Source organism: Micromys minutus (assembly GCF_963924665.1).
Source record: "Micromys minutus genome assembly, chromosome: 12".
In the NCBI taxonomy this organism is placed as follows: Eukaryota; Metazoa; Chordata; class Mammalia; order Rodentia; family Muridae; genus Micromys; species Micromys minutus.
The window spans coordinates 3,011,091-3,031,999 of NC_137981.1; the positions used below are offsets into that span (position 1 = coordinate 3,011,091).

The following is a 20,909-nucleotide window of genomic DNA, read 5'->3' on the forward strand; positions in this document are numbered from 1 at the left end:
GCAAAAATTACATGTAAAACACGGTGTATCCCGGAATTTGTCAACATGTTCTTTGTGTGTAAGGATTGAGCTAAACATTTATTTTTTTGTTTGTTTTCTTTTTTTCTTGAACTTCACACAGTCTGTGAGTTGTTTCTGGGGCAGTCAGAGCCTCTGGGGTTAGCATCCCACTAACAGTGACTGCATATTATGTCTGTTCTTTTGTGACTGGGTTATCTCACTCAGGATGATATTCTCTAGATGCAGCCATTTTCTTAAGAATTTGGTTAAGTCATTGTTTCTGGTGGCTGAGTAGTATTACATTGTGTAAATGTACCACAATTTTTGTATCCATTCATCTACTGAAGGACATCTGGGTTCTTTCCAGCTTCTGGCTATTATAAATAGAGCTGCTATGAACATTATCCTGCAGGTAACTTTGTTGTATATTAAAGTGTCTCTGGGGTATATGTCCAGAAGTGGAATAGCTGGGTCTTCATGTAATACTATGTCCAATTTTCTGAGGTATCGCCAGACTGATTTCCAGAGTGGTTGTACCAGTTTACAACCCCACCAACAGTGGAGAAGTGTTCCTATTTCTCCGCAACCTCGCCAGCGTCTGCTGTCATCTGAGTTTTGGATCTAGGCCTATCTGACTGGTGTGAGGTGGAATCTCAGGGTTGTTTTGATTTGTATTTCCCTGATGGCTAAGAATGTCGAGCACTTCCTTAGATGTTTCTCAGCAATTCGATATTCCTCAATTGAGAACGTTTTGTTTAGCTCTGTACCCCATTTTTAATAGGGTTGTTTGATTCTCTGGTGTCTAGCTTTTTGAGTTCTTTGTATACCTTGGATATTAGACCTCTATCTGATATGGAGTTGGTAAAGATCTTTTCCCATTCTGTTGTCTGCCATTTTGTTTTCTTGACAATGTCCTTATCCTTACAGAAACTTGCAATCTCATTAAGTCCCATTTGTTAATCTTTGACCCTAGAGCTTGAGCCATTGGTGTGTTGTTCAGAAATTTTTTTTCTGTGCCTATGTGTTCTAAGGTTTTCCCTACTTTCTCATCTAATAGTTCAGTGTATCTGGTTTAATGTGGAGATCTTTGATCCACTTACACTTGAGCTTTGTACAAGGAGATAAGAAAGGGTCTATTTTCATTCTTTTGCATGTTGAGTGCCAGTTGGACCAGCACCATTTGTTGAATAGGCTGTCCTTTTTCAATCGAATGTTTACGGCTCCTTTTTCAAAAATCAGGTGACCATATACGTGAGGGCTCATTTCTGGATCTTCTATTCTATTCCATTGATTCATGTGCCTATTTCGGTACCAGTACCATGCAGTTTTCAGCACAATTGCCTTGTAATATAGCTTGAGGTCAGGGATAGTGATTCCTGCAGATGTTTTCTTGTTGTTGAGGATAGATTTCGCTATTCTACATTGTTTTTTATTCCATATGATATTGCACATTGATCTTTCCAACGCAATGAAGAACTGGGTTGGAATTTTGATGGGGAATGAATTGAATCTGTAGATTGCTTTTGGTAGGATGGTCATTTTTAAAATGTTGATCCTTCCAATCTATGAGCATGGGAGACCTTTCAATTTTCTGAGATCTTCCTTGATTTCCTTCTTTATAGGTTTGAAGTTCTTGTCATACAGGTCCTTCACTTGCTTAGTTAGAGTCACACCAAGGTATTTCATAGTTTCTGTGACTATTGTGAAGGATATCTTTTCTTTAATTTCTTTCTGAACATGTTTGTCCTTTGAGTATAGGAAGGCTACTGATTTGTTTGAGTTAATTTTGTATCCAACCACTTTGCTGAACTTGTTTATCAGCTGTAGAATTTCTCTGGTGGAATTTTTGGGGTCACTTCAGTACACTATCATGTCATCTGCAAAGAGTGATGTTTTTACCTCTTCCTTTCAGATTTGTATCCCCTTGATTTCCTTTTGCTGTCTAATTGCTCCAGCCAGGACTTCCAGTACTATGTTGAATAGGTAGGGGGAGAGTGGGCAGCCTTGTCTAGTCCCTGATTTTAGTGGGATTGCTTCAAGTTTCCCACCATTAAGTTTAATGATGGCTTTTGGTTTGCTGTATATTTCTTTTATTATGTTTACGTATGGACCTTGGATTCCTGTTCTTTCCAGGACTTTTAACATGAAGGGGTGTTGAATTTTGTCAAATGCTTTCTCAGCATCTAGTGAGATGACCATGTCATTTTATTATTTGAGTTTGTTTATATGGTGGATTATATTGATAAATTTCCTTATATTAAACCATCCCTGCATCCCAGGGATGAAGCCTACTTGGTCATGATGAATGATCGTTTTGATGTGTTACTGGATTCGGTTTGCAAGGATTTTGTTGGGTATTTTTGCACCAATGTTCATAAGTGAGATTGGTCTGAAGTTCTCTTTCCTTTTAGGGTCTTTGTGTGGTTTAGGAAGGAGGGTTATTGTAGCCTCAAAAAATGAGTTAGATAGTATTCCATCTGATTCTATCTTGTGGAATAGTTTGGAGAGTATTGGTTTTTATGTCCGCAATAAATGTCTGATAAAATTCTGTACTGAACCCGTCTGGACCTGGGCTTTTTTTGGTTGGGAGGCTTTTGATGACTTCTTCTATTTCTTTAGGAGTTATGGGATTATTTAGATGGTTTACTTGGTCCTGGTTTAACTTTAGGATCTTGTATTTGTATAGGAATTCATCCATTTCCTCCAGATTTTCCAACTTTGTGGAGTATAGGTTTTTGTATTAGGATCTGATGATTTCTTGAATTTCCTCAGTTTCAGTTGTTATGTCTCCACTTTCCTTTCTGATTTTGTTAATTTGTATACTCTCTCTTTGCCCTCTAGTTAGTCTGGCTAGGGGTTTATCAATCTTGTTGATTTTCTCAATGAACCAGCTCTTGGATTTGTTGATTATTTCAGTGGTTCTTTTTGTTTCTATTTGGTCCATTTCTGCCCTAATTTTGATTATTTCTTGCCATCTACTCTTCTTGGGTGTATCTGCTTCCTTTTGTTCTAGAGCTTTTAGCTGTGCTGTCAAGTTGCTGATGTATGCTTTCTTCAGTTTCTTTTGGGAAGCACTTAGGTCTATGAGTTTTCCTCTCAGTACTGCTTTAATTGCATCCCATAGGTTTGGGTATGTTGTGTTTTCTTTTTCGTTGAATTCTAGAAAATCCTTAATTTCTTTCTTTATTTCTTCTTTGACTCTGCTATTGTTTAACAGAGCGTTGTTTAGTTTTCATGTGTATGTGGGCTTTTTGTTGTCTTTGTTGTTGTTAAAGACCAGCCGTAGACCATGGTGATCTGAGAGGATGCATGGGAGTATTTCAATCTTCTTATATCGATTGAGGCTCGTTCTGTGTCCATTTATGTGGTCAATTTTCGAGAAGGTGCCATGGGGTGCTGAAAAGGTGTATTCTTTTACTTTAGGATGATATGTATGTTCTGTAGATATCTATTAATTCCAGTTGGTTAATATTCTCTGCTACTTTGGCAGTGTCCTTGTTCAGTTTCTGTTTCCATGATCTGTCCATTGGAGAGAGTGGGGTATTAAAGTCTCCCACTATTATTGTGTGGGGTGAAATGTATTTTTTGAGCTTTAGTAGGGTTTCTTTTATGAATGTGGGTGCTTTTTTATTTGGAGCATATATGTTAAGGATTGAGAGTTCCTCCTGACAGATTTCCCCGTTAATGAGTAAAAAGTGTCCTTCCTTATCTTTTTTGATAACTTTTGGTTAGAAATTTACTTTATTCGATATTATAATAGCCACTTCAGCTTGCTTCTTGGGGCTGTTTGCTTGGAAGTTTTTTCCCCACTCTTTTACTTTGAGATAGTGTCTGTCTCTGTCTCTGAGATGAATTTCCTGTATGCAGCAAAAGGCTTGATTTTGTTTATGTATCCAGTCTGATAGCCTATGTCTCTTTATTGGGGAGTTGAGTCCATTTATGTTAATAGATATCAAGGAATAGTGGTTTCTGATCCCTGCTATTATTGCTTTTTTAGGTTGAGTTGTGTATGTGTCTTTTTCTTCTTTTGGTTTTCTTGCTTAGGAGTTTTATTGTTTTTACTAGGATGTAGTTCCCCTCATTGTAGTGGGTTTTCCACCTATAATTCGTTGTAGTGCTGGGTTTGTGGTCAGATATTTTGTGAGTTTAGATTTGTCTTGAAATAGCTTCATCTCTCCATCTATTGTGATTGATAGTTTTGCTGGGTATAGCAGCTTGGGCTGGCACTTGTGCTCTCTTAGGGTCTGCATGATATCCATCCAGGCACTTCTAGTTTTCATAGTCTCTGTTGAGAAATCGGGCGTGATTCTGATTGGTCTGCCTTTATATGTTACCTGACCTTTTTCCCTTACTGCTTTTAGTATTCTTTCTTTGCTTTGGGCACTTGTTGTTTTGACTATTATGTGTTGGGAGGTATTTCTTTTCTGGTCCAACCTATTTGGAGTTCTGAAGGCTTCTTTTATGCTCGTGGTCATCTTATTCTTAAGGGTAGGGAAGTTTTCTTCTACAATTTTGTTGAAAATATTTACTGTGCCTCTTAGTTGATATTCTTCTCCCTCTTCTATTCCTATTATCCTTAGGTTTGGTCTTCTCATTGTGTCCTGGATCTCCTGGATATTTTGGGTTAGGAGCTTTTTGTTTTTTGCATCCTCTCTGACTGTTTTGTCTATGTTTACAATGTTGTCTTCGGCCTCCAAGATTCTCTCTTCCATCTCTTGTATTCAATTGGAAATGCTTGCTTCTGTGACTCCTGATTTCTTTTTTAGGTGTTATACCTCTAGGGTTATCTCTTTTAGTGTTTTCTTTATTGTGTCAATTTCCTTTTTAAATTCCTTCTTCCATTCCTTCATTTCTTTGGTTCTGTTTTCCTCTAGTTCTTTGAGTTCTTTGAGTCTTTTCTTGTTTCCTCTTTAAAAGCTTCTGATTCTTTTTGCTTTTCCTCCCGTTCTTGTTTAAGGATCTCTATCAGTGTCTTGAGGTATGATTTTAGGTCTGTGTCTTCTTTTTCTGGAGTGTTTGGCATTCCAATGTTTGCTGTGCTGGGAGAGCTGGGTACTGGTGTTGCCAGGTTGTCTTGGTTTCCTTGGGATATACTCTTTCGCTTTTCTCTTGCCATCTTGTTGTCAGTGATATGTTCTTGCCTTTCCCTTGTATCTGGTCTGTGTCCCTGGATCTCCACTGGTCCAGGTGGCAGATGGGCCGAGCCCTGTTCTGCACCCCAAGGTCACTGGGTAGAAAGAGAGGTTCCAATGCTGTGTTCCTGGTCCCTGGATCAGGCAGGGCAGGGGCCCTCTTTTCGTGGGCACTCAGCAGAGATCTCTCTGCTCCCTGGCTGCCCAGATCTCCTTCTCACCAGTCTTTAAATCTTTGGGAACTGCTCAAGACAATCTCCTCTTAAAAACAAAACCAGGATGTAAAACTGACCATCAGTAGCCAATTGTACATCACAACTTTAATACTGAATTTTGTTACAAAACAACCTGGGATTTCTTGAGTTTTCAGAATACTGTAGGAACTTATGTATTCTTTACCTTCAGAAGCTGCTGGGATTCACCCACCCCAGATCCCAGAGGATCCTTGTGTCACCTGGGTGCCCCACCCTTCCCACAGGTTTTGCTGTTCTTCTCTTCCATAACACTGTCCTTGGGTAAACATAGTCACCGGGATCCGAGCATCCTCGAACAGGTGCTACCATGTGTGGTCCTCACCAGCCCCCATAGCTAAAGATTGAGGAGTGAGATGCCCAGGATAAGAACCTGCTTATCTGCACAAGGCTATACTGAGGGATGACTCCTGCTTCAGAGATTTTCTATATCATCAGACCTGGCCCATGTGAACACACAGCCTTGGTAATTTCTTCCTGTCCCCTAATTCCCTCATACACTACTGAATTTCCTCCCAAAGCCTTTTCTTACTGGTCACTACTTACACCAAGCCCTAGTTTCGGGGACCCCAAGTCAAGATCCTCTAGAAGTAGACACTCATGGTTTTCCAGTTCTTGTGGGTGACTGAAGTGATCTCAGCTCTTTCTAAAAGGCTCTGTCCAAAATGCTTTACAAGTACACTCTGGGGAGAGAAAGGGGCAAAAATCACTTGTCAGTTCTGTGACTGTGTGTAAGGAAGTTCCTAAGGTCCTTGGAGTCACATCATTACAGAACTCAGTAACTGGCTACTCAGGGAAGGCAGCAGTTGGCCAGGGCTGCCCTTCTTGGCGGGTGTCAGCTGCGACCCTGCACTGCAATTCTCCTGCTTTTAAAGAACAAAAAGAAGTCTGGGGCTAGTGGAAAAGAAGCTATGACAGGCTGAGCATCAAACTACAAACAATCCTTTGAAGTCTTGCTGATATAGGTGGTTATGTTTGTGGTCCTGCTACTGGAGCGAGTCTTCCAGGGAAAGGCCAGAACTCCACTTAACTCCATGCTGTCAGTAACGAAAGCTATCAAAAGGAAGCTGGAATGGACCTCACTGTCCCCCTGTAAATCTAACGTGGACAGCTTAATGAGAGAGGGACATTATCTCTGCTCATACTCCAGTTTTACTCACGTAAGAAATGTGCCCCATATTGACAATTAACTTGAGAGATTAATTAAACCCAACCACCAGTCTCATTCCGTCTATGGTGCCTACTGATACCATGGGAGGCACCAGCATGCTGTGGGTACTTAGCACATGCTAAATAATAATTACTAAAATAACCAAACTAATCTTGACTCTTTGTCCTTTAGAAAATTGGCAGCTGGCTTCCACAATAAATTAATTCCACAATATGATACAGCTACTCAATAATTCACATGGTCCTATTTCTAAATTCTGCCATGTGACTTCCAAATCCCCAACAAATACTGCCCAATAATTGTTTCTTTTTCCAATAACTTGCTCAGTCATATCTGATATGCATTATAGGTTCTTTTAAAGAATGGAAAAGTAGAAATCAGACAAAACACAAACTTGGAGCCAGTTTGGGAGATGGCATCTAAGGTGCCTGTGTGTGTCTTCCCATACCATAGTGAACCCCAACATGAGAGCAGGACAGCTTGTGTGCAAACATGGCTTCACTTGATCTGTACCTGGGTCTATTTCTCTGCAATTCCCAGATTCTTTGTAGCTTCTTGTGTGAATCTTTTGTCTGCTTTTGTTGTTGTTTGTTTGTTTGCTTGCTTGCTTGCTTTTATCCCTGGGTGTTGGCTTTGAACACAGCATCCAATAAACAGTTTGAGTCATGAAAATTGTAACACTGTGGAACTCAGCTACACCCTCAGCCAATATTTTCGTGCTTTATATTTTCCTGAAATGCTGAAATGTCCTCTAATGTCACATTTAAGAAGTAAAAAGCTTAAAATTTTACAATTGGCCAAATGGTTTTCCAATGCCTTGGAAAAAGTCAATAAAATGTTCTGTTAATTGATTGCTCGAGAATCATGAACCTGCTGGTTAGCCAATCTGTATGATTGCCAACATGCAGACACTGTACATGAACAATGATATCTATGCCTGCCCACTGTTCCCAAGGAAGAAATTCCCCACAACCTCACTAATAAAGGCCTCTATTGTTTCAGAACAGAGTATATGTCTTAAATATTTTATCTAGCCAAGATTAATAATTAATTTCCTTTTTGGTGCTATTAGAAAAGAAAAGTACCCTGTCTAATGGAACTTCTGGTTAGCAAATGACCAAAATTAGGCATGCTGCCCTACATCCAGTACATAGCTCCATACACTTTATACATGGACAGAACAACTGGACTTAGTGTGTTGTTCATAAACAACACCCCAAACAAAAAAAGAGAGAGATGAAGCTAAGAATGGTGATGACCATGTTTTATTGTGTATATATAATATACATATTAACTTCTCTCAAAAAAAACTTAAAAAAACATAGTAGGAATGTATATATATATACATATGCATTTATGCACACATACATATATACACATGCACATACATACACGTTTACATGTATATACATACACACACACACACACACACACACACACACACACATTTGATTTCATTTCCTGAGACAGGGTCTCATATTACCTAGTCTGGTTATGAAGGTCCTCAAGATCCTTCTCCCTCTGGGATTATAGGTGTGAAACACCAGACCTTGCTTATGCTTTAATTTCTAAATACATGATAATAAAAATGCAATTATTACACTATAAGGTTCTAAGCAAATATACTTTTAAGATCACATAATTTTAAATGTCAGTTTTTGTAATGCATCAGAAATGATGTTCTTTGTAATACTTGAGACTTTCCTAGAAGCTGGCAATTTGTCCAGATTCCTTTCATGTTCAGAGAAGTCCAGATCATGCGGAGACATTCTAGTCTGCTCTTGCCTTCTTATTACATTGTGGAGGTAGAAGCTGTGTTTCTCTGTTGTCCCTTGGAAACTGGGTTTAGGGTGAGAAGGGATTTCCCAATCACTGGCAAGTGGGCTGATTAACTCTCAGACACCTACAATACTAATTATTTGCTTTTCCATAAGACTCATTACAGTTCAGATTACAATCTCCTCTCATGCTTTTGAAATATAGCTGTATGGTTATAAGAAATCAGCTTCTATGTACAGCTTTTCACATTTTAAGTGTAAAGTGAGAGAATGTTTCTTTGATGCTGTAGCAGATTTCTAGCAATAACCTCGTTTTCTGTGTTTGAGCTGATATGTTACTTAGTTTAGCACGGCACAGAAAGAAGTCAGAGAGGGAAAGGGGGAAGGTGAGGTATAGGTACCTCCAAGAAGTAAGAAAGTTCAAACCCAGGAGTGCCTAAATTGTATTATTAATTCACAACTGAATTAAAACAAGAATTTTTTTTTTCATTTAAGAACAAAGATACCTATGGTTTAATATAGTTCTTGTCACAACAGAATACCAATCTGTCTGAGATAAGAAATACCTAGTAAAACAAGGGGAAATGTATTTCTCAAAGTCTAAGGATCATTATCTGTCTCTTGATTTCTATGGACCTCGGTTTTCATATCTATAATATAAGCTGGTTGGTCTAAAGCAGTTACTGGAGGAGGTTAAATAAGGCTCATGATGGCCTATGACTTTCAGTAGCATATCATACCCATAGCCATACCTAGATGCAGAACTTCACAGATGCTCCTTCTAGCCCCATTGCTACTCCTATTCCAAAGCCTTTCCCGACTCCCAGAAAAGGACAAAAGGACAGAAACATACTGTACTATCTTCCAGGAAAGGATCAAGTCCATGCCTCATTAATTCTTAGCACAGCCTCCACAACCACGCCAAGTTCTGCACTTCTCTCTAGCAGTGAGATTCCAGGATTACACAACAATGACTGGAAGCAAGAACCTTGACATCTACCTCCTGCCCTTTGCTGGACCTCATCCCTGTTTACTCCTTGCTGCCTGCAGGGGATGAGGCATGTGGGGGAGAGTGGGAGGTAGAGGGGCATTGTCCCATCAGCTCTAGAGTTCACAGCTGCATGCATTTGTCTGTGCTCTTGTGATGTCTCAACTCTCCCAGCTTAAAAAAAAAATACATCAGAAAATATAGGCTCCCCTTGCCATCATGAAACCCACTTGTTAGAGGATATGTGTAAAGATGAACTAAAAAGATGAGTTGGCTGGATTATGCTTTTTTCTGAGTCTAATAAGTTCTCTGGCAAAATGATGGTAAGAACTTTGCAACAGCAATAAACAGTCTTTGCCAGACCATGCTGGGCCAGAACCTGAAAACTTGTCAATAAGATGGCCTTGATGTCAGTTAACAGCTCTCTTCCTAGGAATTAAACTAACTGCCTGCAGATGCCAGGGGACAAATGCTTTGTTTTCTTTCCCCCTGTCCGTTAAATCTTCTCTTACAAATGTTAGGAATTCTGGCCTTCAGAGCCTTTGCAGTCCCAATGATGACTTCTTATCACAGCCCAGAAAACCACAGTCACTCACAGTTACAAAGTCCCCTGTATCTGCTGCCCTCGGCTTCTACTCATCTAATTAATCATGTCTCAAAACCCAAGAAGTAATTGTATTAAAAGTGAGGAGGCATGCCTCCAGGAATGTCACAATGGCTTTCTGTTCATTTGCTTGAAAGCAAACAGGCAATGTGAACTTGGTTCAAATGAACTACATAGCTACTGGGAAAGAAAGCAAAGGTTCTATAGTAATGGGATCAGATATCAGATGCAGGACACAAATGGTATGGATTAATATCTATTGATCTATCATCTAGCTATCATCTATCACCTACTCTGTATCCTACGTCTACCATCTACCTGTCTATCTACCTGTCTACCTTTGTATCTAAGTATGTATGTATGTATGTATGTATGTATGTATGTATGTATGTATGTATGTATGTATGTATCTATCTATCTATCTATCTATCTATCTATCTATAGCTTTATCCATCTCTTCCCTTTATATCTCAACTTAATGTGGTAATTTGAGATCTCCATATTAGACTTTAGTGTAAGAACCACAGGAAAATGTTTACTTGATTTATGTTTACTAGTGGATGAAAAGTGAAGTAGTAGAGGAAAATAAAGACCTGTTTTCAGGGACAGATAGACATCAAAGCAAGGAGGAACAGAACAATACAGACCTTCAAAGGCACATCTTTCTTCTTTTAAGCTTTTTTCGATCTAGTAAATGTTGATGACTATTTACTAAACTCTACAACAACACAATTATGCTGAGGTTTTTCCTTTTCTTATCTGTTCTCACAGGCTTCTGTGAGCATCTGTGCAATGTGTTTAGGCCTCTTCCGAAGCAGGAAGACTTCTGAAAGACTGGACTCTCATATAAGTTGTAAATTCATTTTTAAGAAATTCTTTGAGGCTAGGAAGCCACCTGATCTCCTAAGAAAGGACTCTCATCACCTCAGCCATGAATTAAGTAAGGAGCAGCAGGTAGATAAAGCCAGAGGGGAAGAAACGCCTGCAACAGAAAGGTGGTGAGTGATTAATGGAAATAAGGTAATTAACAGAACACAGCTTTTGTAAAAGTAATAAAGAGTGTGTCCCTAGAGTGGGAAACAGGAACCAACAAGAACAAACACTGAATTGCCTAAATAGTAAAAGAGCAGCAAAAAACAGAACAACTGAGAAATACTACCACTTACCCATTATTTAAAGGACATATGGGATTTGGGTACTCAATATTTAGAAGCTATTTGTCTAAGCAAAAATAAGTTTATATTGCCTGGTTCTATGAAAGTTACTTACTGATAATTGGCCATTTAAAGAGAAGAACTCACACGCATACAGGTACATCTTTCAATGCTTCTCAGCCATTCTATATTCCTTAATTGAGAATTTTTGGTTAGCTCTGTACCCCATTGTTTAATAAGATTGTTTGATTCTCTGGCATCTAACTTCTTGAGTTCTTTGTATACATTGGATATTAGACATCTATCAGATGTGAAATTGGTAAATATATTTTCCCAATCTGTTGGTTGCCATTTTGTTTTCTTGATAGTGTCCTTAGCCTTACAGAAACTTTGCAATCTCATAACGTCCCATTTCTTGATCCTTGGACTTAGAGCACAAGCCATTGGTTTTCTGTTCAGGAAATATTCCCCTGTGCCTAGGTGTTCTCAGATTTTCCATATTTTCTCTTCTAGTAGTTTCAGTGTACCTGGTTTAATATGGAGATCTTTGATCCACTTGCACTTGAGATTTGTACAAGGAGATAAGAAAAGTTCTATTTTCATTCTTCTGCATGCTGAGTTCCAGTTGGAGCAACATCATTTGTGGAAAAGGCTGTCCTTTTGCCAATGAATGTTTTCAGCTCCTTTGTCAAAGATCAAGTGATCATAGGTGTGAGAGTTCATTTCTGGATGTTCTATTATATTCCATTGATCTACCTGCCTATCTCTGTACCAGTACCATGCAGTTTTTAACACAACTGCCTTGTAATATAGTTTGAGGTCACGGATAGTGATTCCCACAGATGTTTTCTTATTGTTGAGGATAGATTTTGATATTCTAGGCTTTTTGTTATTACTGATGAATTTTCAAATTGCTCTTTCCAACCTTATGAAGAATTGAGGTGGAATTTCGATGGGGATTGCACTGAATCTGTATATTTGTTTTGTTAAGATGGCCATTTTTACATTGTTGATCCTTCTAATCCATGAGCATGGGAGATCTTTCCATCTTCTGAGATCTTCTTCAATTTTCTTCTTCAGAGATTTGCAGTTTTTGTCATACAGGTCATTTACTTGCTTAGTTAGAGTCACAACAAGGTATTGCACATTGTTTGCCACTATTGTGAAGGGTATCGTTTCAACAATTTCTTTCTCACCATGTTTATTTTTTGAGTAGAGGAAGGCTAGTGATTTGTTTGAGTTAATTTTATATTCAGCCACTTTGGTGAAGTTGTTTTTAAGCTGTAAATGTTCTCTGGTGGAATTTTTGTGGTCACTTAAGTATACTATCATGTCATTTGCAAATAGTGATATTTTTACTTCTTCCTTTCTGATTTTTATCCCTTTTAGTTTCTTTTGCTGTCTGATTGCACCAGCCAGGACTTCCAGTACTATGTTGAATTGGTAGGGGGAGAGTGGGCAGCCTTGTCTAGTCCCTGATTTTAGTGGGATTGCTTCAAGTTTCTCACTGTTTAGTTTGGTGTTGCCTATTGGTTTGCTGCATACTGCTTTAATTATGTTTAAGTATGGGCCTTGGATTCTTCCTCTTTACAACACTTTTAACATGAAGTGGTGTTGAATTTTGTCAAATGCTTTCTCAGCATCTAGTGAGATGACCATGTGGTTATTTTCTTTGAGTTTGTTTATATGGTGAATTACATTGATAGATATCCATATATTGAACCATCCCTGAATCCCAGGTATGAGGCCTAATTGATCATGGCGAATGATCGTTTTGATGTGTTCTTGGATTCGGTTTGCAAGAATTATTGCTGAGTATTTTTGCATCACTGTTAATAAGTGAGATTGGTCTGAAGTTCTCTTTTCTTGTAGACTCTTTTTGTGGTTTAAAAATAAGAGGTATTGTGGCTTCAAAGAATGATTTGGGTAGTGTTCCATCTGACTACATTTTGTGGAATAGTTTGGAGAGTATTGGTATTAGGTCATCAATAAATGTCTGGTAGAATTCTGCACTGAACCCATCTGGACCTGGGCTTTTTTTGGTTGGGAGGCTTTTGATGACTGCTTCTATGTCTTTAGGTGTTATGGGATTATTTAGATGGTTAACCTCGTCCTGGTTTAACTTTAGTATCTGGTATCTGTCTAGGAATTCATCCATTTCTTCCAGATTTTCCAGCTTTGTTGAGTATAGGCTTTTGTAGTAGGATCTGGTGATTTCTTGAATTATCTCAGTTTCAGTTGTTATGTCTCCACTTTGATTTCTGATTTTGTTAATTTGGATACTCTCTTTGCCCTCTATTAGTCTGGCTAAGGGTTTATCAATCTTGTTAAATTTCTCAAAGAACCAGCTCTTTGTTTTGTTGATTCTTTGAATGGTTTTTTTTTTTTTTTTGTTTCTATTTGGTTAATTTCTGCTCTGAGTTTGATTATTTCTTGCTGTCTACTCCTCTTTGGTTTATCTGCTTCTTTTTGTTCTGGAGCTTTTAACTATGCTATCAAGTGGCTAGTGTATGCTCTCCCTAGTTTATTTATGGAGGCACTAAGAGCTATAAATTTTCCTTTTAATACTGCTTTCATTGCATCCCATAGGATTGGGCATGTTGTGCTTTCATTTTAATTAAATTCTAGAAACCCTTAATTTCTTTCTTTATTTCTACTTTGACCATGCTATTGTTGAGGTAGAGCATTGTTCAGCTTCCATGTGTATGTAGGCTTTTTGTTGTCTTTTTTACTATTAAAGACCAGCCTTACTCCATGGTGATCTGATAGGATATATGGGAGTATTTCAATCTTATTATATCCATTGAGGCTTGTTTTGTGACTGACTATATGGTCAATTTTGGAAAAGGTGCCGAGAGGTGCTGAGAAGAAGGTCTATTCTTTTGTTTTAGGATGCAATTAGATGTAGATGTATGTTAATTTCAATTGGTTCATAACATCTGCTAGTTTTACTGCGTCTGTGTTCAGTTTTTGCTTCTATGATCTGTTCATTGATAAGAGTGGGGTATTGAAGTCTCCCACTATTGTTGTATTGGTGTATTATTGTATTGTATTGGTAAGTTTTGAGGTTTAGTAGGGTTTCTTTTATAAATATGGCTGCTCTTGTATTTGAAGCATATATGTTAAGGATTGAGAATTCCTCCTGATAAATTTTCTGTATAATGAGTAAAAAGTGTCCTTCCTTACCTTTTTTGGTAACTTATGGTTGAAAATCTACTTTATTTGCTATTAGAATGGCCACTCCAGCTTCTTTCTTGGGGATGTTTGCTTGGAAGGTTTTTTCCCAGCCTTTTACTCTGACAGTCTGTCTTTGTCTCTGAGATGAATTCCCTGTATGCAGCAGAATGCTGGATTCTGTTTATGTATCTAGTTTGATAGCCTATGTCTCTTTATTGGGGAATTGAGTCCATTTATGTTAACAGATATTAAGGAATAATGATTGCTGTTTCCTGCTATTTTTGCTGTTAGAGGTAAATGTCTGTGTTTCTTCTTTTGGTTTTCTTGCTTAGTTATTTTCTTGCTTTTTCTAGGATGTTATTTCCCTCCTTGTATTGGGTTTTCCATCTAATATTCTTTGTAGTGCTGGGTTTTTGGTCAGATATTGGGTAAATTTAGTTTTGTCCTGGAATATCTTGGTCTCTCCATCTATAGTGATGGAGAGTTTTGCTGGATATAGTAACCAGGGCTGTCATTTTTGTTCTCTTAGTGTCTGTATGATGTCTGTCCAGGATCTTCTAGCTTTCATATTCTCTGTTGAGAAGTCAGGTGTAATACTGATTGGTTTGCCTTCATATGTTACATGTCCTTTTAGTATTCTTTCTTTGTTTTGAACACTTGTTGCTTTATTATGTGTTTGGAAGAGTTTCTTTTCTGTTCCAATCTATTTGGAATTCTGTAGGCATATTTTTTTGCTCATGGTCATCTTATTCTTAAAGTGAGGGTAGTTTTCTTCAATGATTTTGTTGAAGATATTTACTGTACCTCGTAGTTCATATTCTTCTCCCTCTTATATTCTTATTATCCTTAGGTTTGGTCTTCTCATTGTGTCCTAGATCTACTGGAAATTTTGGGTTAGGAGCTTTTTGGTTTTTGCATCTTCTTGACTGTTTTGTCTATGTTTTATATGTTGTCTTTGGCCCCTAAGATTCTCTCTTCCATTTCTTGTAGTATGTTGGAGATACTTGCATCTGTGACTATTTCTTTTTTAGATTTTCCACATCCAGGGTTGTCTCTTTTTGTGTTTTCTTTATTGTTTCTCTTTCCATTCTCAATTCCTTTACCTGTTTGGTTGTTTTTTCTTGTAGTTCTTTGAGTGATTTTGAGTTTCTTCTTTAAAAGCTTCTATTTGTTTATGTGTATCCTCCCGTACTTGTTTAAGGGAGTTACTCATACTCTTCTCTCAAAGGTCTCCATTATCATAGTAAGGTATGATTTCAAGTCTGAGTCTTGTTTTTCTGGAGTGTTTGGTAATCTACTGCTTGCTGTGGTGGGAGAGCTGTGTTCTGATGTTTCCAGGTTGTCTTGGTTTCCATTACTTAAGTTCTTTTGTTTTCCTCTTGCCATCTTGTTATCTGTGGTAATATGTGGTCTTGTTGTCAGTGACTGACACCTGTCTCTTCTGTGGTTCTGAGGGCCCATGGGTTCAGGAAGAAAATTGCTTCTGAGTGTTTGGCTTTTAGTGTTCAAGCAGTTAGTTCTGGTAGCAGTGACTCTGCTCTGTCTTTGTGTGCTCAGGTATGGGAGGTCTTGTGAGGCTGTTCTGGGAGCTCAGCCTTCTGCCCACATGTTCTGAGTACTACTGGCAGGGACCTGGCTCATTCTCTAGGCCAAAACAGACTCTTTTCCAGATAGCACAGTACTTTCTGCTCTCTGAGAAATCCGGGTGTGCTTTCCCTGGGTCTATGAGCCAAGCTCTCCTCTGGTCTAGGTGTAAGAGGGCCTGTAGAGCTGAACTTCAAGCACTGCCTTTCCAGAGCAGATCCCAGTTTCCACTGACAAGGGCCTGTGCCTTACTGTGGGCCTGTGCATTTAGTCCATGAGCACGGGCTTTCCAGGTTGATCCCAAGTCCCTCTGCCAGAGGTCTGACACTAATGTGAGCCAGAAGTGCACCTTTACAGCGAGCTCCACCTAGCCCTCTCTGTGCTTTGGTTACTCACAACGCAATCTCACCAGGCCTGTGCCTCTAGATCTCTGCTGGTCCAGGTGGCAAAAGGCCTGTGCATTTGGTCCTCGAGCACGGGCTTTACAGGCAGATCCCGAGTCTCTCTGCCAGAGGTCCAGCCCCACTGTGGGCCGTAGGCAAGCAACTCATAGAAGGGCAATATTTAATTAACCAGTTTACAGGTTTAGAGGGTCAGTTCATTATCATTTGATACTGGTAGGAACATGGCAACATCCAAGCCAGCATGGTGCAGGAGAAGGGGAGATAGGGTTCTACATCTTCATCTGTAGTCTGCTAGAGAAGACTGGATTTCAGGCAGTTAGGAAGAGGGTATTAAAGCCCATGTCCACAGTAACACACCTACTCCAATGATATACTTCCTAGTAATACCACTTTATGGGCCAAGAATATACAAACCATCAACTATATATACAGATATAGATGGGTGGATAGATGGATGGATGGACAGGTGAAAAAGATTGCTCACTGATCTCACTGAATACTTAATGATAAGACAATCAGAATGGGCACATGATGCAATAGGCTCTCCAGGTAAGTGCTCTCTTTTATCGTCACCACTGTATTATAAGGCTGTCTCTGAGGAAGGGTAATTGGCTTATGGAAAATATATTAGGCTGGTTTGTTGTACACCTGCAATCCCAACACACAAAAGGCTGAGGATTTCTATGAGATTAGATAGCCTAGGCTACAAAAACTTGTATCAGGCTAGCCTAGGCCACATATTAAGTCACTGTCTCAAAAATAAACACACACAACTATAAATGTGTAGATCGAACACTAAGGTCTATATGACTAAGCAAAGGAAAAATGAAATTATTCTTTCATATTGAAATAAATCAAAAGCGTTCAAGGCCCTTGTAGACAAGCGGCAAACCGAACTGCTGTTAGGACCCTAAACCCATGCATGTTATGACTAACATTATTTGGAAGAAATGATGTTTAACCACATCAAAGAACAGAGCATAAGAGTGGTTCTAAGACTGGAAATAAAGTTGGCAAGGGAAACAGCAAGAAACTTAAGGGGGTAGGAAGCAGCGAAACCACTGTAGGGAAATTGTTCATGTTGCTTCTTCAGGATAGTAGGTAACTACTGGGAAAAATACCCCATAATGTGCTTCTGAATGACTAAAAGAAAACAGAATTCTCAAAAGACAACAATGACGGACTGCTGAAGATTTAGAAATATGCATTATTATGATTTAATCATCACACACATATAATATTCACTCTTTGAATTACAATTGATGAGGTGTACCACATTAAGCTGCAGAAAGTTCTTAAAAATAAAAACAAAGATATATCTATGCTTTTAAATTTTATTTCTATCTTTATTTTATGTATAGGAGTGTTCTGCCTACCTGTATGTCTGAACACAGAACGCATGCTTGGTGCCCAAAGAGGCCAGAAAGGGGCATTAAATTCCATAGAACCAGAGTTTCAGATGGTTGTGAGCCTCTGAGTGGGTGCTGGAAATGGAACCAATGTTCTCTGAAGGAGCAGACAGTGTTCTTAATTGCTGAGCCATCTCTGTAGCCCCAAATGACTGTTTCTAATGCTATAATAATATCTAATTCATTAGTCATATGATATATACATATAGATAAACTTTAACCACACATGTGTGTTTATGTTATGTGGAAAATGTTAGAAAATACATTGAGAATTATTTCACATAGATGAGATGGATTAGGAAAATCTGTATTAGCTGATCCTGACACTGTGAAGTACCTTGCATGACGTGGTTCTTCCCTTCTCCTCTTCTTTGTTGCTTAGAGCATAGTGAATATCACTATACGGTTGGCAGGAAAGGAGAGAGAGGAGATTCTTAGGATACTGTGAGAATGAAACCACTCAATATGTATGCTTGACTCTCTTTAACATAGTGACTATAAAACCAAGCAGCATCTGTGGGCTCAAAATACTGCTGAGTTCACATAACTTAATAATGTTCCAAAACGATTCATGTCCTGTAGGCTCTTTATGTGCATCATGTGACGCTGAGACACACTCTGGTCTCCATATTCCTGAGTTTTACAGCATAAAGCAGTTCTTCCCTTCCTGGCTTTAGACATCCTCAGGAGCCAGCTTCTGTGAACTTTTCTCAGTTCCTTCCTGGGTTGCTTTATTTAGGTCAGAAGGTTTAAATTCCAGGAAGAAGATGGGAATGGACACCTTAGGCAGTGTCTTCATTTAGGCAATGGTTTTGATCTACAGGATCTATCTGTAGATTCAATAACAGAGGTCTAAAATATTCAAGGGGAATCATGCATCTTTGCTGAAACTGTGTAGATCTTTTTTCTTTGCCACCATTCCCTAAGCAATACACATGGTAACAAGTATTTACACCATGTTTACATCATATTGAGAAGAAGTACCTAAATATAAAATATCCAGGAGCATGTGCACAGCTTATAGGAAGACCCTGCAGGGTGTCCCTGAGGATGTTCAGACATCTATGCACTGCGCATCTGCACAGATCCTGGGCCAATTCTTTGGTTCCTGACAACCATGCTAGCCTTTCCTCACTGGACACTAGAATGTTGATACAATGAGGTCTTCATAGAAGCTGAACTAAAAACTTTGTGTGCTTCAAATTCTCTGCTAGGACTAGGTTTTATTACTTAAGAAATAAGCTTCACATTGGCTTTTCTTATAAAAAAAAAAAAGAACCTGTAATTACAGGCTTATGGTTATGTGTGGGGAACAAAGAATGCATAAAGAAAAAAAATATGATCAAGAAGCTGGTTATCCCTGGATGTATAGAGTGGAATGGACCAATGATGCCAGGTGCACATATACTGGAATAAAACTGTAATTTAAATCAAGCTATTAAAATACTCAAAAGAGAACAAATTTGTGTTTTTAAAATTCATCTTTAACATGAGATATTACCAGTGCTATTAATAATATGCTACAAAATAAAACAAACCAAGCCTTGCTTCAGTTAATAACCACAAGAGCTTCTGAAGAAGCAATCCTCACAGAGCAAACATGAGCAAGGCTTGAGGATGGTCTTTCCTCTTGCAACATGTCAACAACTTTTAAAAGCAGCATCTATAAAACCCATGTAGATAATGGTGTAACAGACATCAGGAGAGCACACTTTCCTCACTGTCTATTACTCACCAGACTTAACATTTATACAAAACTTGGCCATCATAAATGAAAAATGATCAGTATTGTGTGAGTGTGTGTGCATGTGTGTGTGTGCGCGCGGGCGCGTACACATGTGCACACATATGCAGTCCATGTGGGGAGTCAGAAGTCAACCTTGCTTTGTAAGCATTTTGCTGATTGAACTGTCTTCCCAGATCTGACTAACATATTCTTGGGCACAAAATCCAGAACTACTTTTTCAACGTACGTAACCAGTTAGTCATTTGAATGTCAAGACAAGGATAAAGATTTATTAGTTCAGCCGCACGGGGCTTATATATCATGGCTGCAGGACAGAACTTATTAAATAATTTCACTGGTCACATAACTGGATGTATAGGGGGACACATTCTACTGGCTGTGGTCAAATATGATTGTTGCTGCAATAGATTAAAGGCCCCAGAAGTGCCCTTATTTAGGTCAGTGACCAAATGTCATTCCAGATGATTTTGTTCTTCATGGGCAATGTCTCCAAGGTGCTGGATGTATGAAAATGTAGCCTGCACCAACGTATAAATTTAGATTGCTGCCTCCTTTGGGAATGATAAGCACTTTGGTCAGGAAAAATCTCCTCCTTCTACCTAATCAGCAAGACAGCAACAGAATTCAAACTCACAGAGCAGACAGGAAAATTCGGAGAGTACACTCACTCAGCGTTTGCTGTAACCTCAAATTATCCAAGAAACTAGAACTGAATTTAGGAGTCAAACAAATTTTGACCCTGCTAATTGCCACCTATCAAGACACAAATAAGAGCACGAAATGGGAGCTGAGCTCAAGCTCTTCCACATAGTACTAACAGTGTGGCCAGTGGCCACTTCTCTGGAGACAGCTGTAAGAAGCAGGTGATGACTTTGGGATTCTATGCTTTTATCTCTATTGTTTCTGTATTCATGACCTCTAAGTGTTGCTTCCAAAAAGCGAATGCCTGCACTTAGGGAATGTAGTTACCATCCTAAACTTAGGAAAGAACAGTGGACATCAATACTACTAAATAAGCTAACTAGCTTATATTTACCCCATTAAGTATTATTTGTATTTTATAGGTTATAGACATATTATTGGTAAATACCTTTTATTCTTCATTTTTTGAATATCTATAGGTCATGCGAATTCAATATGAAATGTTTCCCATGTGTTTGTTCTTGGAATGCTTGGTCCATATCTCATGATGCTCTTTGGGGAAGCTATAGAGGTTTGAGGAAGTAAGAGTTGAGAGTTGGAGCAAGCAAGTCACTCAAAGCAGATATTTGAAGGTTCACATGGCCACTTCCTGTATATCTCTGTGTGCTTCCAGCCCATCATAATGTGAACTAAGAGGCTGCCACAGTGTTCCTGTTGTAGTGGACGCCAGTCTCTGGAGCTGAAAGCTTATCTGCCCCCCACCCTTTTCCTTATTTTCATTCCATGCATTTTGTCTTGGTCAGTAACAAGCATGAGCTGCTTTCCTACCTGGTGGGAAGAAAGGAACTTCTTCCCACGTCTTGCTCAG

General features: G+C 38.8%; 1 protein-coding gene across 2 annotated transcripts in view; it reads right to left on the minus strand.

The window, feature by feature from the left end:
- Positions 1-20,909, minus strand: part of FHIT (fragile histidine triad diadenosine triphosphatase) — a 1,443,778-nt gene that overhangs the window by 1,206,190 nt on the left and 216,679 nt on the right. The gene's annotated exons all lie outside the window — the stretch shown is intronic.